We start from the raw sequence: 15163 nt of genomic DNA, 5'->3' as shown, positions 1-15163 counted from the left end.
CCCGCCCCGATACCAAATGGCGGGACCTCCTGCCACCTCTCGAGGGTGAGAGGCCCCGGTGGGCCAGTTTATACTCTGCCCTGGTCCCGAGGCCTGCCGGGAATGTCAGTTGGCGTGGGATCTCCTTGTCAACCTCCTCTTGGCCCTGGCCAAACTAGCCATTTACAAAACCAGGGAGAGGAAGTTGGCTGATGGGATTTCCTGCGACTGTGAGGCCTATTTCTGCTCCTCCGTCCGTTCACGCATCCGGGCAGAGTTCCTCTGGGCGGCGTCAGCTGGCTCCCTTGATGCCCTCGAGGAGCAGTGGGCGTTGTCCAGGGTTCTCTGCTCGGTGTCCCCATTAGGTTCCCTTCATTTAGCCCTATGATCACACTCCCGATCTTGTTTTTTTCATTAGTTGTGCCACAGAATTAGTTGGTGTCACAGACCTGTGGATCCTCCCCTTAGGCTGGGAGGAGTTCCTTTAGAAGTGGTGGGGCTTTGCCCACCCACCTCCTGGATACCAATAGGACCAGACTCCTGTACCCCACTGGCCTGGGTCTGTCACAACATGCTTAACTTTAAGTATGTGAGTTGTCAGGTGGACTTGTTTGGGATTTTTCATGTGCCTAAAGTTAAATTTGTGCTTAAATGGTTTGCTAAATCAGGGCCTTATTGCTAATGGTGTGTTGTTACTCAAATAAATCCTTTCCAAGAAGTTGAGGGCTAAGCTCTTAATAAGAGGTTTGAGTTATTTATCATATATAATTCAGTGAGACAGTGCTATTTTCAAAGTGGAAAGATAAAAAAGGCAAACAATAACTTTATTTAGAGATGTAGCTACAGCTATTGCAAGGGAATGATTTGAAAGAAAGACATACTGGCTTTGTTGCTCAGAGACATTGTCATATTATATGGGTAAAATAGCTTTGGGAGTGTCTGTTTCACTAGTTGAAAAGAAGCACCCAACAGCTGAAATCAATTTCTAGTTTTCATTTTTAGGGGGGGAACCCACACAGGTTGAATTAGTATGTTGCAGATGGCTCGAATTAAGGTCTGAGTATAATTGAAGGAAACCCAGCGCATGAAATGGCAGTTAATATTTAGGTTCAAGATTAGTATTAAACCTTTGGCCCTGGCCAGTAGACATACAACAGACACATTATATGAATAATCATTCAGAATTCTACTTTTAATTAATGCAGTGAATTCTTTCACATTGATCCACCCTTAGATCAAAATGTGATTTAATATTAGCACCTTTCATATGAAGGGTATCTCAGGGTATGTAAAGATTGATGTATGACAATGAATAGAAATGTGAGATGAGGTTAAATACTTTCATCACTTGAGAACTGTAGTTATAGCCTAACTCTTCTCATATGTTTATACAGCACCTAGCACATTTAGGGAATTAATGCAATACAAATAATAAATACTCATCAGTTGTACATGCTAGAGTGTGTTTTTTCCAGTGGAAATGTTGAATTTTTTTGTTTAGTTTGAAGCTTATCTTGAACTATTAAACACTTCATGAAGTGTAGCCCGGGCCGGCGCAACTCATTAGGCAACCTAAGCGGTCACCTAGGGCGCTAACATTTGGGGGATGGCGACCACGGAGGCCAGATCTTTGGCCGCCCTGTCGTCACTGTCATTTCAGGGGCGGGACCTTCCGCCACTTCTGTCGGGGGTGGCCTTTCAGGGGCGGGACCTTCCACCACCTAGGGCGGCAAAAATGCTGGCGGTGCTCCTGAGTGTAGCTGATAGAATAATTTAGATTAGCCTGTAGATTGAAGGGAGGCCAGACATAGCTTTGCCTTAACAAAAGAGAGGATTTTGTCCAGAATATTATTCCCTGAACAGTGCTATGGAATTTTGAATCACCACCTGGACAGGAATCAGTGATGAGCAGAAGGGAATTCAGTCTCTCATCTGAATGCTGTCCATGGGCTGTTCCCTCAATCTTGCCCTGCTCTGTCAGCAATTTATAGGATCTGAAGTCCTGCACAGAGCTGAAACATGTACCCATTACTTTCTGGCCAGAGGAAAGAGAAGTGCCAGCTGGACCCTACAATTCTACTTTTAGGAATTGAAATATGTTTTAGGACATTAAAACTTTGGGCTCAGTTGTGCTTGGTTCTGCACAGGTGTGCAAGGCAAGGAGAGGATGCAAGGATAGGGTTGCCAGGCATCTGTTTTTTGACCGGAATGGACGATCGAAAAGGGATCCTAGCAGCTCCACAGGCCATGAAAAGTCTGGTCAGTGGTGCAATAGGTCTAAGGCAGGCTCCCTGCCTGCCCTGGCTCTGCACAGCTCCTGCAAGTGGCCGTCATGTCCCTGTGGCCCCTAGGTGGAGGAGCAATCAGGGAAGCTCCTGGCGTGCCTCTGCCCCAGCACTGTCTCTGCAACTCTGATTGGCCAGGAGCTGCGGGGGCCGCGCTTGTGGGCATCGTGCAGAGCCACCAAACCCTCCACCTAGGGGCCACAAGAACATGCCAGCCGCTTCCAGGAGCTGCACAGAGCCAGGGCAAGCAGGAAGCCTGCCTTAGCCCTGCTGCACTGCTGACCGGGAGCTGCCTAACGTAAGTGCCGCCTGGCTGGAGCCCATGGCCCGATCCTCCTCCCACACCCCAACCCCCTGCTTCAGCCCTGCACCATCTCCCACACCCTAACTCCCTCCTAAGGCCCACACTCCTGCCCCAGCCCTGAGCTCCCTCCTGGAGCCTGCACCCCACACCCTTTCCTGCACCCCGACTCTCTGGCTCAGCCTGGAGCCCTCTTTGCACTCTGAACCCCTCATTTCTGGCCCCACCCCAGAGCCTGCACCTCCAGATGGAGCTCTCACCTACTTCTGCATCCCAACCCCCTGTCCCAGCCCAATGCAAGTGAGTGAAGGTGAGGGAGAGCAAGTGATGGCGGGAGGGGGGATAGAGTGAGTGGGGGTGCAGGGCAAGGCCTCAAGGAAGAAGCGGGGCAATTAGAAAGTTGGCAACCCTATGCAAGGAGCCCTCTTTCTCGTCATGCCCTTGTGTGACAAGTGCCAGCATACATGCTAGTCCCCTCCCTGAAAGATGGCGAGAAGATGAGATTGTCAGTACAATGCTTTCCACACAGACCACAGGGCTGGCCCCACTTGGTGGGAGGGCATACTGCACACTCTGAAATGGTGGTACGGTGGCTCTGCTCCCCCTGTTCCTGAAGGCATTAACTTCTGCAGCTCCTCCTCTGGTATTTTACTCCCCCTACTCCCCAGGCCAGACTGTGACCTAAGAACTGACAATTTAGCCCTTGAGATGTAGTATATGATGAAACTGCCAAAACACATAATCCTCAGTCTCGGGAGACAGGAATACCATAGTAGATAGAAATCAGGTAATGCCTTTCTGCAGCTTAAGTGTTGGTGTTGCTAGTGTGTGATGGGATCTGTGCAACTGTGTATAACACAGAAAGGGTAGCTTCAAATGAGCTTACCTTCCTTAAGCTATGAAGTCCCCTTATAATACATCTCAATTTGATCTGAAAAATAACCAGTCCTGTTAATAGTAAATAATTGCTACTTATGTGAACACTTCATCCAACCAAAATAGTAGCTAATAGCCATAACAGAAATAAAAAGTAACAGAAACATTAAAACAGTCCCTTATGACACTGTCACTTTGGTATCTCAAAAAGAAATTACACTAATTTGTTTCAAGAACTTAGCAAGGAGGAGGTTGATGGCTAAAGAGGATCAAAATGAATCCAAGCAAGTAGCGCTGTGAAAAGAGCTTTTAAACTGGATTTCTAATGCAATTACTCTATTGGGCCCTACCTGTTCATTCACCTATTTAATGAGAATCACAGCACAATATACTGACAAAAATATCTGGTTGAGCTAGGCTGGTTGCTAGCTGGTTCCTGATTGGTTCAGTGTTGGTGCTCAGAAATAAAACACACAGAGAAACAGGATTTTGTTGTTCCTAGGCTTTCCTCCCTTAAAGGATGTCAGCGCCTGTTTCAGTTTCGTTAAAGAGAGAGCTCTGAATCAACATCCTTTGGTTGAGAAATTCTATTGAAGTTAGCTGGAGTATTTATCATCTACCATTTGTATGCATTAAGGGCCTGATCCTGTTTGCAGATTTGGGCCCTAAGCCATCTAGAGCCTGATTCAAAGCCCACTGAAATCAATAAGCTTTGGATCAGACCTCAATTCACTATGGTATTTTTAGGGTTAACATGGTGATATTTGACTTCCTGTGAGTTCAGCATTCTAACATTCTTGATTTACAAAATCTAGACAAATTAGTCCCCTCTTTTGTAGTTTGGTATGGACATTTAAGAAATCATTTATAAATTGCATTTTGTGCTTCATGTGCCAAAGAGGCTGTTTCTATTGCACCTTTTTTAAACACACATCCCAGACATAGACGCATGTGATGTGCAGCGGCCTTCTGATCTTTTGCACACATTTTATCAGATAGGCACACACAGAGGAAGTGCTTCAGAACCAGGGAATGGAATAGCTGGTTGAAACACATCTCTGCAGTTCTGCACATAGGAATGAAAGCACACTTACCAGAAAACACCAAGGAAAGTTCTTGAAGATAAATGTTCTGTTTGCTGGTATATTTTGGAAGTAAATTCAAAACAAACATAAATCAGGAGTATGCACAGGGATTTCCATGTGGCAGATTTTGAATAATAAAACCCTCTCTTGCACACTGGTGCTGGAACTGGGTGTGCTGCTGCAACGCATGTCTTGAAGTAGTAATAACAAACACCAAATACATGGTTTCCATTGACCTGGTGGGTGCCTGGGGCAGTCCTCACTGAAAATGCTACAGTCAGGGCAGGCTGCAAAAGGGAGAGCAGATACTCCCGAAACTGGTGGTTAATACTGAAGTTTAAACTCACTCATCAATCACAAACTGTGCTTTTGATCCCCCACAGTGGTTATTAAGAAGCTGAAAAAAAAATCACACAGTCCCCTTTACTGCATTCCAGTTCTCTGGCACCCAGTCAGCACATAGGTCCAGTAAGAAGTTATTTAATAACTCTGCTCACTATACAAAATGTTCTTCTAGCCCCAAAAGGTCAGCTGTGTTACCAAGTCTGTATGGGTTTGGATCTTACCCAAAATACCATGCTGCCAGCCAATGCTTTAGTGTCTAAAACTAAAGGTGTATTATAAAGAAAAAAGAACAAGAAGAGAGTTGTTAAATGGTAAAGCAGTCAGATACATACAGAGACTTTAAAGTCCAGATATCAGGTTCTTAGTAGTATTGGTGAGTTTGCTGGCTTGAAAGTCCTTCTGGAACACATCCACAGCTTGAAGAGGTTATTCAGTCCTTTGTTCAGAGCTTCAGTTTGTAGAAAAGTTGCTCCACAGGTAAGAAGCAGGAATGAAGACACAATGGAGAAGATGCAGCCCCTTTTATATTCTTTTGTCATGCGGCTTGTACTTCCTTTGTCCCAGACACAAGCTTCACAGCACCTGGCATAGAAAAATGTTACTTTTGTCCATAGGCATGCCCCTACGTGTCTTGGTGACTCAAAAGTTGTATCCCCTGGCTCCTTTCCATGGCTTCATTGTACCACATAGCTTCATTGATGGACCATCGAACAGGTTAGGTAATGCTGATGCCAATCTGTCTGTGGGTTATCACCCTACATATCTATAACTCACAATTAGGGTGACCAGATGTCCCGATCTTATAGGGACAGTCCTGATTTTGGGGTCTTTTTCTTATATAGGCTCCTATTACCCTCACTCCCTGTCTCGAATTTTCATTCTTGCTGTTTGGTCACCTTACTCATAATACAAAGGTGGTGCAAACATATAAACAAGATTTTCATACTTGTTAAATCATAACATGTTTACTGACACCTTCCATGGCATATCTGGCACAAAATTCATTGTAATTTTATAATTGTGGTATTAATAATAATATAAAATGTCTCACAATTCTACAAAGCTTCACATCTGTCATCAGCACCCCACTATAAAAATTGTTCTGGCACTCCTGCTCTTGCAAGAAATACTTTTAAAGTTAGGTGCCTAAAGTTGTCACTCAAATAAAACAGCCTCTTTAACATGGACTGAGTGCCACAATTCCACTGAAGTTAATGGGAGTTGAGGGTGCTCAGTATCTGAACAATCAGACCACGGTTTTGCAGACCTCTACTTGGGAAGGTTTCACAGATTTAACCTACACCCTGAATTTAAACTGATTTATTTAAACTGATACACACCAATGTGTGGACACTCACTTCATTTTCAGAGTGACTTTTGTTCAGTTTAGCTGAAGTCAATTGGGATCAGGTTTGAAATAAGCCATTCTAAAAGCAAAATGGAAGTGTCCATACAGCAGCTTTAGCCAGTTTAAATAAATCAGTTTAAAAATCATTTTAAATGGTTGAACTGGTGTAGCTTTCTTGTGGAAAGAAAGACCTTCATTTGAGGCTGTCCAAATTCCTGTTAAGAGACAAAACTACACTCAGCAAAATATTTTGTTCTTGTTTGCATCCTTCTCCCTGCTCTTAAAATGATGTGCTCTCTGCTTCTTGACACAATCAGATGTAAGTATTTTTAAACATGTTTTCTTTCTAATACTTATCAATAGCCTGATTTCCAAAGTGCCCATTCATTTTCATAGGAACTGGAGTTGCTCAGCACCTCATGTTACCTTTATTTAGGTGCCTAATTTTAGGCACCGAGGCTTGAAAATTTGGACCTCATTTAAGGTTGACATTTTCAAAAATAATTAGCATAAAAGTAAAAGGATTCATTGCATGCCAAGTTGGGAGGATGCAGAAAAGTAGTTATGGCTTGTAATCAACCTGCTTTCCTAAATGTAGGTTTCACAAAGTAAAACTATTTCCCCATTCTTATCTTCCCACCCCTACAGTTTCTTGTATCTCCTTGTCAAGTGCTGGAAACGGGCCATTTTCATTGCCACTACAAACAGTTATTTTTCTCTCCTGCTGACAACAGCTCACCTTAACTGATCACTCTCCTTATAATGTGTATGGTAACACCCATTGTTTCATGTTCCCTGTGTATATATCTATCTTCCTACTGTATTTTCCACTACATGCATCCGATGAAGTGAGCTGTAGCCCATGAAAGCTTATGTTACAATAAATTTGTTAGTCTCTAAGGTGCCACAAGTACTCCTATTCTTTTTCCTAAATGTAGGTAACTTTAGGTATGCATTCTGTTGGTTGGGGATCATGTTATTAGAGAAACCCCAAAGTCTCTAGTGTAGCAGAGAGAATCAAACAGTTAGAAGCTGTCTCATCAACTCCCAGAGATCTCCATATCGAGGAAGGGCTCAGTTTTTAACAGGTCATAGCCCTAAAAAGCTGATGTAGTGAGAAGCTGGATATAGATTTTCTACCTCCTTCTCCTCTGATTTAGGGCAGGAAGGTGTAGTATGTAGGGAAATATAATCAACAGACACCTTCTCCAATCTCTGGTTCAGGGAGGGAGGGAACTGTCAAAGTCCACCAAACTCAGCTATATTCTTTCCTCTGAGAAATATGTATTGATTGGAAATCTAATGCTGAGTTTATTGGCTATCAATTGTTACTGACTTTGCTATTACAGACTAGCTGTGAATTCTTGTATCACAGTCATTCTTAATCTACTCTCTTACAGTGATAGTACTTTGAGCAGGGGGTTGGACTAGATGATCTTCTGATGTCCCTTCCAACACTAATAATCTATGATTGATAGTTTTGCACAGCTTTTATGCAATCTTATATGAAGAATACACTTTGATAAATATTTCTAAATATGTTTTCTTTTTACTTTCATCTGCTTGTGTCAGGAAGCAGAGGACAGACAATCAGCAGGATCAGGTGAAGGACGCAAACTAGAAAAAACAAGATATTTTGTCTTAGTTTCTCTCCTCCCCTCTCCTCATCAGCAATTTCAGTTAATTCAGGTTCTTGTTGATTAACCTGAAGTGATAGGGACTGAGTCTTGATTGGCTCCCATAGGCACTATTGAAGTATTAATAATAATTAATAAAATGGGTTTTTAATGCTTTTTTATAAAGAGATTTAAGCAGGCAGTTTGTGGTTTTTACTTCATATTTTTATACACCAGTGGAAGCCATGCTTTCTGTTCATGATTTATCAGAGTAAAATGTTGCATGAATAAATTGGCCCATAAGTAAAATTTACAACATGGCAGACTTTTGCAGGAAGCATTTCTTTTGTCCAGTTAGCTAGTCACTAGGTCAACCCCGTGAAAGTATTAAGCCTTCATTTACATAGAAGCTATTAGTAGCTTTTACTTTCTCATACTAAATATCATGGCCATATTTTCAAATTGGGTGTCTAAAGTTAAGTTCTTAAAGCCACAGTTAGACACCTAAATTGAAGTGGCATGATTTTCACAGGTCTTGAGCTGTTGGGATTTGTGAGTGCTCAGCATCTCTTAAAATCAGGCCACTTTGAGTTGGGTGAATAACATTAGGCACCGATGTTGACAGTAGTGGGACATATTTAAAAAAAAATCTCAGTAGCTTCTGAGATAGTTGGAACTTTTTTGAATCTCCCCTGTTTCTTTTTTGAGTATGTGTCTTGTGGATCCCACTTCAGGTATGCATGTGCTTCATGCACATGAGATTGCAGTCTTTTGAATGACAGTGTCCATTGTGTTCTCATGTCCCCCTTCCTGAGGCCATAAATTGCTGAGTGGCCACAAATGTCCCTCAATTCCCTTGGACATTCAGAATTCTAGATAAGGGAGACTCAGAAAAAGGAGGATTGGAGGACAGGTGGTAGGAGCCACATGAATTACAACATCTCACTGAACGTCGGTTACTATAAGATAAGTAACCAGTCTTTAAGCATTCTGTTCTATTCATTCTTTTTTGAGCTGTTCTGAAAAATGGAATTTCTGTCCCATATGAAATTCTGGTATTTCAACATTTGGTCTCATCCCAAAATAGGATAAAAAATCAAAATATTGAAGATTTTTGCTGAACAAAATTTTGAAAATATTCAGTTCATAACCTTTTGACATGAAAGCTTTGCCATTTTCAATCAAAACAATGTTTCATTTTGAATTTTCCTATTAAAAACATCAGAAAATATAGTCAAACATTTTTAAAAAATAAAACAACATATTTTTTTGGGAAAATTTTTCAGCCAAACCATTTTGAGCAGCTCTACTTACTTCACAGTATTTATGTGACTTGTTTACTTTTTTGAGTTTTAGTTTGTCCAATGAAAGCAGACCAGTTACTTCCACCTTCTGGTTCTCACAGCTTAGCAGGATATTGTTGCAACTGGACTTTCAACACTGCAGAGAACTACAGAAATAAAAATATTTGTCATGGGGTGAGGAAGAACAAATTCACAACAAATTCAGATTTAAATTTTTTAACTCTCCCTTTCCCTACTTAATTTTGTTCTTGTTGTTTGTGCATCTATACCACGGGGCCTGTCCTGGGGGAGGAAGCTTGAAATCCCAGTCCAAATTTTACATCTATTTCCCACCTCTAGTTTAAGGCATGAGTATATGAGGATAATTGGGAATGATGATCCCGATCCTGCAAATGGGTCTGTCTAGGTGAACCCTGGTGCCTGTGTGAAGACCTCTTCCAGTGAGACTTTGTAGGCATAAAGATCTAACCACACAGATCTGATTAGAGGAATGGGTCTTACATACGTAAAATTGGGGACTTAAATGGGCAGAATGAAGACTAGCTGAGAGTTTTACAAATACATCAGAGACAAAAGGAATGTCCAAGGTGGTGCAGGGCTTCTGGTAAAGAGGAGATAATGCAAATAACAGAGGAGGACACGAAAAAGGCTAAAATGCTCTATAGGTATATTGCTGTCTTTGTTACAAAAGATGAAGAAAGTAGGAGGCTCAGGAAGATGTATGATAGTTGGAATCTAGAAATATCAGGAATCAGAATTAAGAAGGGTCAGGACAAAATACTTAGTTCCTGTCAAAACTGACAGGCCCCACTTGTGAATTTGCTTCACAAGCACAGCCAGATCATTCCTTTTAAACAGAGGAGTTTTAAGTGTCAAGTTAAGACACAATTGAAACAAAATCCACTCAGGAACCTTTCAGGTACATAAAATCCTCCCCAGTTTTCCCATGTTTCAAACAGGGCTCGGTGACTAGCTTGTTGAACTTGTTCCATATAGGACTCCTGCTACTAGTCAGAATATTATTAATCTCTTAACATGGCCTAAATTTGTGTTTGTTATTTGAATTATTCACCCAACTCTTTTGAAGGCATGGAAATGTGATGCCCTTTGAAATCTCTGCAGAAACTTCCTGTCCACTGCTGTGGTTGGTTTCAGAATCACAGGGCAGCTTTTGCTTTTTTCAAAAAATATGTATATTTCTACCAGCCACGTGCATTTCCTGGAAAGAATGCTCCCATGCTCCTGATATGTGGTCCCTCCTGTAGATTGACCCTGTTCTTTCCTGACTAACACGTGATCTGAGCAAAATCTGTTTTCAAAGGCATTTATTTTCTTTTAAAACTTGCATCCTTCAATGACAGTAGCTGCTTTTTAGCGCCATCTACTGGAATTGTCTAATCTCAGTAGATACTCTCATCTTCCCTGCTGTCTGAGCATTTCAAAACCCAGGTTACCAGATTAAAGGGAGTAGCATGGCAGGTGTTCCCAGTTTGGAGAAATTTCTGGTAGGAGCAGTTACTGTGTTGTGTCACTTAGCTATGCTATGTATTGTCTGATGAATACAAGACTCAAAATACAATTTTTACAGGAAGTTTAAGAATTTTTCTCCTTCCACTTCACTTTTCTCCATTAAATTAATTTCTACTAGGTTCTTCATATATGTATGGACTACATAAATGCAGGAACTTGCCAGATCCCAACCTATTAGGCTTTGCCTGAAGACTCCAGAGAAGGTTGTAACATCCCCCTTTCTGAATTAGGTTTTTCCCTTCTTTCCTAACTAGCCACTGTTGATGTGTCACAGCTAAGGCAGAAAAAATATGAACATCTAATGTGATCTTCTCAACGGAGACTGTAGTGTATTTCAGTGAAGAAACAATAAACAATGATATGCAAAATCACAAGAGAGGATCGGCTTTGCAAAACCACTTTAAAACTGCTCATGTCTTCGTAGGCATTTAACCATAATTACACGATTACGCGCTACTAATTTTCTTTGTCATAAGCACAAGTTTTGTACACAGGAGTATTGTATAATGTTCATTTCAGCAACAGGACATGGCAAGAGGCATGAGTAGGGCTGAGATATCACCAAGTCTTTGGTGAGTTGTTGAGCACAAGGTCATGTGTTGCAAAGGGCTGCTCTGTGAACCTGCTACCATCATCACGTGTTCGACTCAACCATTAAATGTCCATCCAAGTACAGGAGATGGAATCTGTGGTCAAATCTCTCTTGCTACCCCATATTGTAGGGATCTGTGGGACTAGAACATGGGCTTGTAGTACCTGGGACAGCTGATGGTTCCACATTGCCGCTAGGAAGTCATGCAGAGCTAAATCCAAGGATCACTGGGAGATTTGGCACCATAGGAAGTACCACCCAAAAGATCCAGAGTGCCAGCTCCCAGCAGCCTTGTAATTGGACCCTTGTCAATATTTAACCCTGGAGAGTGGACGTCAGGAAGTGTTGTGTCTCCAAGGCCAGCAGTACTAGTGGCAGGAGTCCAGGGTTCCCTTTCCTAGCAATTACAGGCTGAGGGGGGCAGGGGAACAGAAACCCAGGCCAACCCTGCTCTACTGGGGTTCCAACCCAGGACCTTTCAAAGCAATAGTCCAAGCACCTGACTTAGAGACTGGCACTCTTACTCCAGTTCCCTGGGTCACTTCCTACCCTCAGCTTCTGTTTCTCCATCAGCACCATGGGTCTGCCTTGGGATCCTGCTTGACATCCTCGCAGGTCCATCTCTGGAGCACCATCCACTTCTGGCAGCCACTCATCCCCCTGGCTCCTTGCCTTTGAAGGGTCTGCAGCAGCTTGACTGTAAGACCAGGTCCTGGCTGCTTGGAGCCCTGGCAGCTTCTCTGCAGGATGCTCCTGCACCCAGCTGCTCTCCTGCTCCATTCACTGAGATTCAACTGAGCTGTTTTTTTTTTTAATGCTCCCTTCACTGGGAGTATGCCCAGCAGAGGTGAGGGGGCGTGGGTTCCTGTGTCCATTGCAGTTCCTTAACCCTCGTCTCATCAGTGCAGGTTTGGTACACCCCGTCACAGTGGACCAGGAAGTTTGGGCAATCACACAGACATCTGGCCTGCGGTGATTCTAGCATTGGCCTTGTCTTGTCTGCTGACGTCCAGTCTCTGACCCCAACCTGACTCTTGCCTGTCTATCCTGGCTCTAGTGATTGCGCTGATCCCTGCTTGCTGATTATGGCCTTGTGGCTGTCCTTGACTTTTGGACCCCAACCCAGCTGTGACCGCTAAACTAGACTGCCCATGCCCTGGTCCCTTAGACAATTGCCTAAATTTTGAAAGGCTTTTCCTATGCAGGGTGATTAGTGTCCTTCTCCCCTCCCTGTAATGTTTCTGTGATACACTTTGAGGTAGATTCTACATTGTAATATGTTGGTGTGTATGTTTAAAAAAATCTCGTTACACTGGATTTTTGTTTACTCCTTATGTTTGTAACCATTCAATTTGTGATTTAACAACTTTGGACACACTGCTGCAACTCTTCTAGTTTTTTTCAGGTGTGGGGAAATCTATCATATTATCTAGCTTTTTGGGGTAAAAATTGTAGCTGAGGCACTGAACTAGAATTTACTGATTTGAGTTGTCCTCCAAGCTTTGCCACAAACTTCCTGTGTAAGCTAGGACAAGATCACTAATCCCTCTCTGCCCATCAGTAAGAGAGATAACAATTCCCTACCTTGCAGGGCTGTTGGGAGGATAAATTCATTAATGCATGTGAAGTGCTCAGATACTACAGTGATGAGCATCATAGAAAACCCTATCGTTTTTTCTCAAAGGTAATTATAAAAGATTCTTCCCCTTTGCCCACAGGGTAGGATAGGTCCTACCCTTGCCCATAGGGCATAATAGATCACTGAACTGAAGATAGCTTGTTCTTATTTTCATGATTGCTTTCCCTAGCAAATGGAGGTGACTTGAGGCCATTGTACCTCAGTCGTGGTAGGTGTATGCTACCTAGTGGGGTATGGTGGCTTGATGGAGGAATCTGTTAGTTACTATTACTGCTGTCAGAGAATAAAAATGACAGGCAGAATTTCCTTTACAAAGCAGAATAAAATAGATATTGACTGGTTTTCCTTTTTATAGTGGCAAGCAGTTATTCTTTGGGCTGAAAATTATTCAGTGAATAATCATGATCAAAGACCTGTTGTGGCTCACTTTTCTACTCATATGGTGTGTTTTAAACTATAGACTCAAATGCTAATCAATATTTCTGTAACACAAGCACATTGTTCTGATTAGAATGCTCACTGCCTGGGCACTTCTATGTAGCCTGCTCTTTGAAACCCTGCCTTTTTTCTGACTTCACTTCCTGAATCTGCTGACACTGCTCACTGCCAAGCAAAATACATGTCCACAATGCTGTTGTTTGAAAAATATTCCCTTGCGAGTACAGCTGGGGCAACAAAGTTTCTCTGTAAACCTCAGAGAACTGACTATCTCTTATATGAGCAAGAAATAGTATGCATTAGACAATATGTAATCTCAACATTTAAGCAAATATTGAATTGCTGCATTTTTCCTTCAAGTCTTCCCTTATACTTGTGTCTAGGGATAACTGAGACCTAAAAGCATGATTAGATTAAAAGTCAGCAGAAGTGAATCAATGTAGTGACAGAATGGCAATACCAGAGACTCTTCTCAAAACAGACACTCCCTCTGCATACCCTGTAAGCTTGCCCTACCTGTAGTGGCCAGCCGTCTCAACACTGACCTCAAGACATCAGCGGGAAACTTTAATACACTGTCCATCCCCAATTCTTCCCTTGGTGCCCTGTGAGACTGCCTACTAGGATGGCAGTTAGGCCCAGATCCTTAAAGGAGTTGTGGAAATCAATGGAAATTAGGAGTCTAAATACCTGTGAGGACCTTGGCCTCTTGTGCCAATTGTGATAATGGATTTTGTGATGTGCCCACCTGTGTGTCGCAAACTGGACTGAGACAAGCAACTCATTTCATAGAAGCTAGTGAACAATTATCCAACTCTGGACATATTCCTGGTTTTGCTACTAGTAATCAAGCTTTTTCCTACGTTATCAAATGTCATTTATGAGATAGAACACACCATAACTGTAACATTAAGTGTGTGTATGATGATGAATGGGTGGGACAGTATGTCATGCAGCTGTCTCTAATTAAAATGGAATTTTTGGAAATATTTGTTCAGGGTGTGTGGGGGAACCTTACATGGGCAAGTAAAAGCCTCATTAGTAGGATCTCTTCCATAGCACAACATTGTCAAGAGTTAAACCTGTACCTTTGCAGGTAATTAATCTTACCCTGCTTATTTTGCTAGTTGGCACTTGTTAAGTCCCTGCAAAGTCACACCCAGCAATGCTGTGTATTATCCTTCTTTCTATTCCTACATATGGTCAAAATCAACTTACCTTCCGGGATGCTGACATCAGCAAAATGTACTCTTGGCAATCTACAGCATCCTCCCAGTAACCCTTTGTTCAGTAAGTGTTTGTTACAATTTTATGTATCTGATAGTAGCAAATAGAAACTCAAGCTAACTCCAGCTACCAACACATGTATAATGAGGGAAACATTTACTATAGTATTATAACTTGAAACAATCCATCATGCATATGATTTGATACCCAAGGATCTATAACATGGGCAAAGGATCCCCTTTCAAAGGAAATATATGTGTATGCTATACAGGGAAACATATCCTGAGCTCAAATAGTAGCAAAAAGTTTATGTGCGTGTCAAAGTTTCACTACCACTTAATACCAGTCTGTCTTATATAGTTTTATTCTGAGATGATGTTAAGCAAGACTGTCACCTTATTTCATGTTGTACTCACTTATTTGTATTTTAACTAATTAGACAAAACTTTCAGGCAGACTACTATAAAATATTAATCATTTATCAGAACTATAATGTCTGTAATTTGTGAATTAAACTTTCTGCCTAGCTTTTCATAGCATCTGTTATCTCTTAGATATACGGTTTTAAAATCACTCTAAGTACATTGATATAAACCAG

This window comes from Gopherus evgoodei, chromosome 8 (assembly GCF_007399415.2).
Source record: "Gopherus evgoodei ecotype Sinaloan lineage chromosome 8, rGopEvg1_v1.p, whole genome shotgun sequence".
Classification (NCBI taxonomy): Eukaryota; Metazoa; Chordata; order Testudines; family Testudinidae; genus Gopherus; species Gopherus evgoodei.
Note: the sequence above shows the minus strand (reverse complement) of the source record.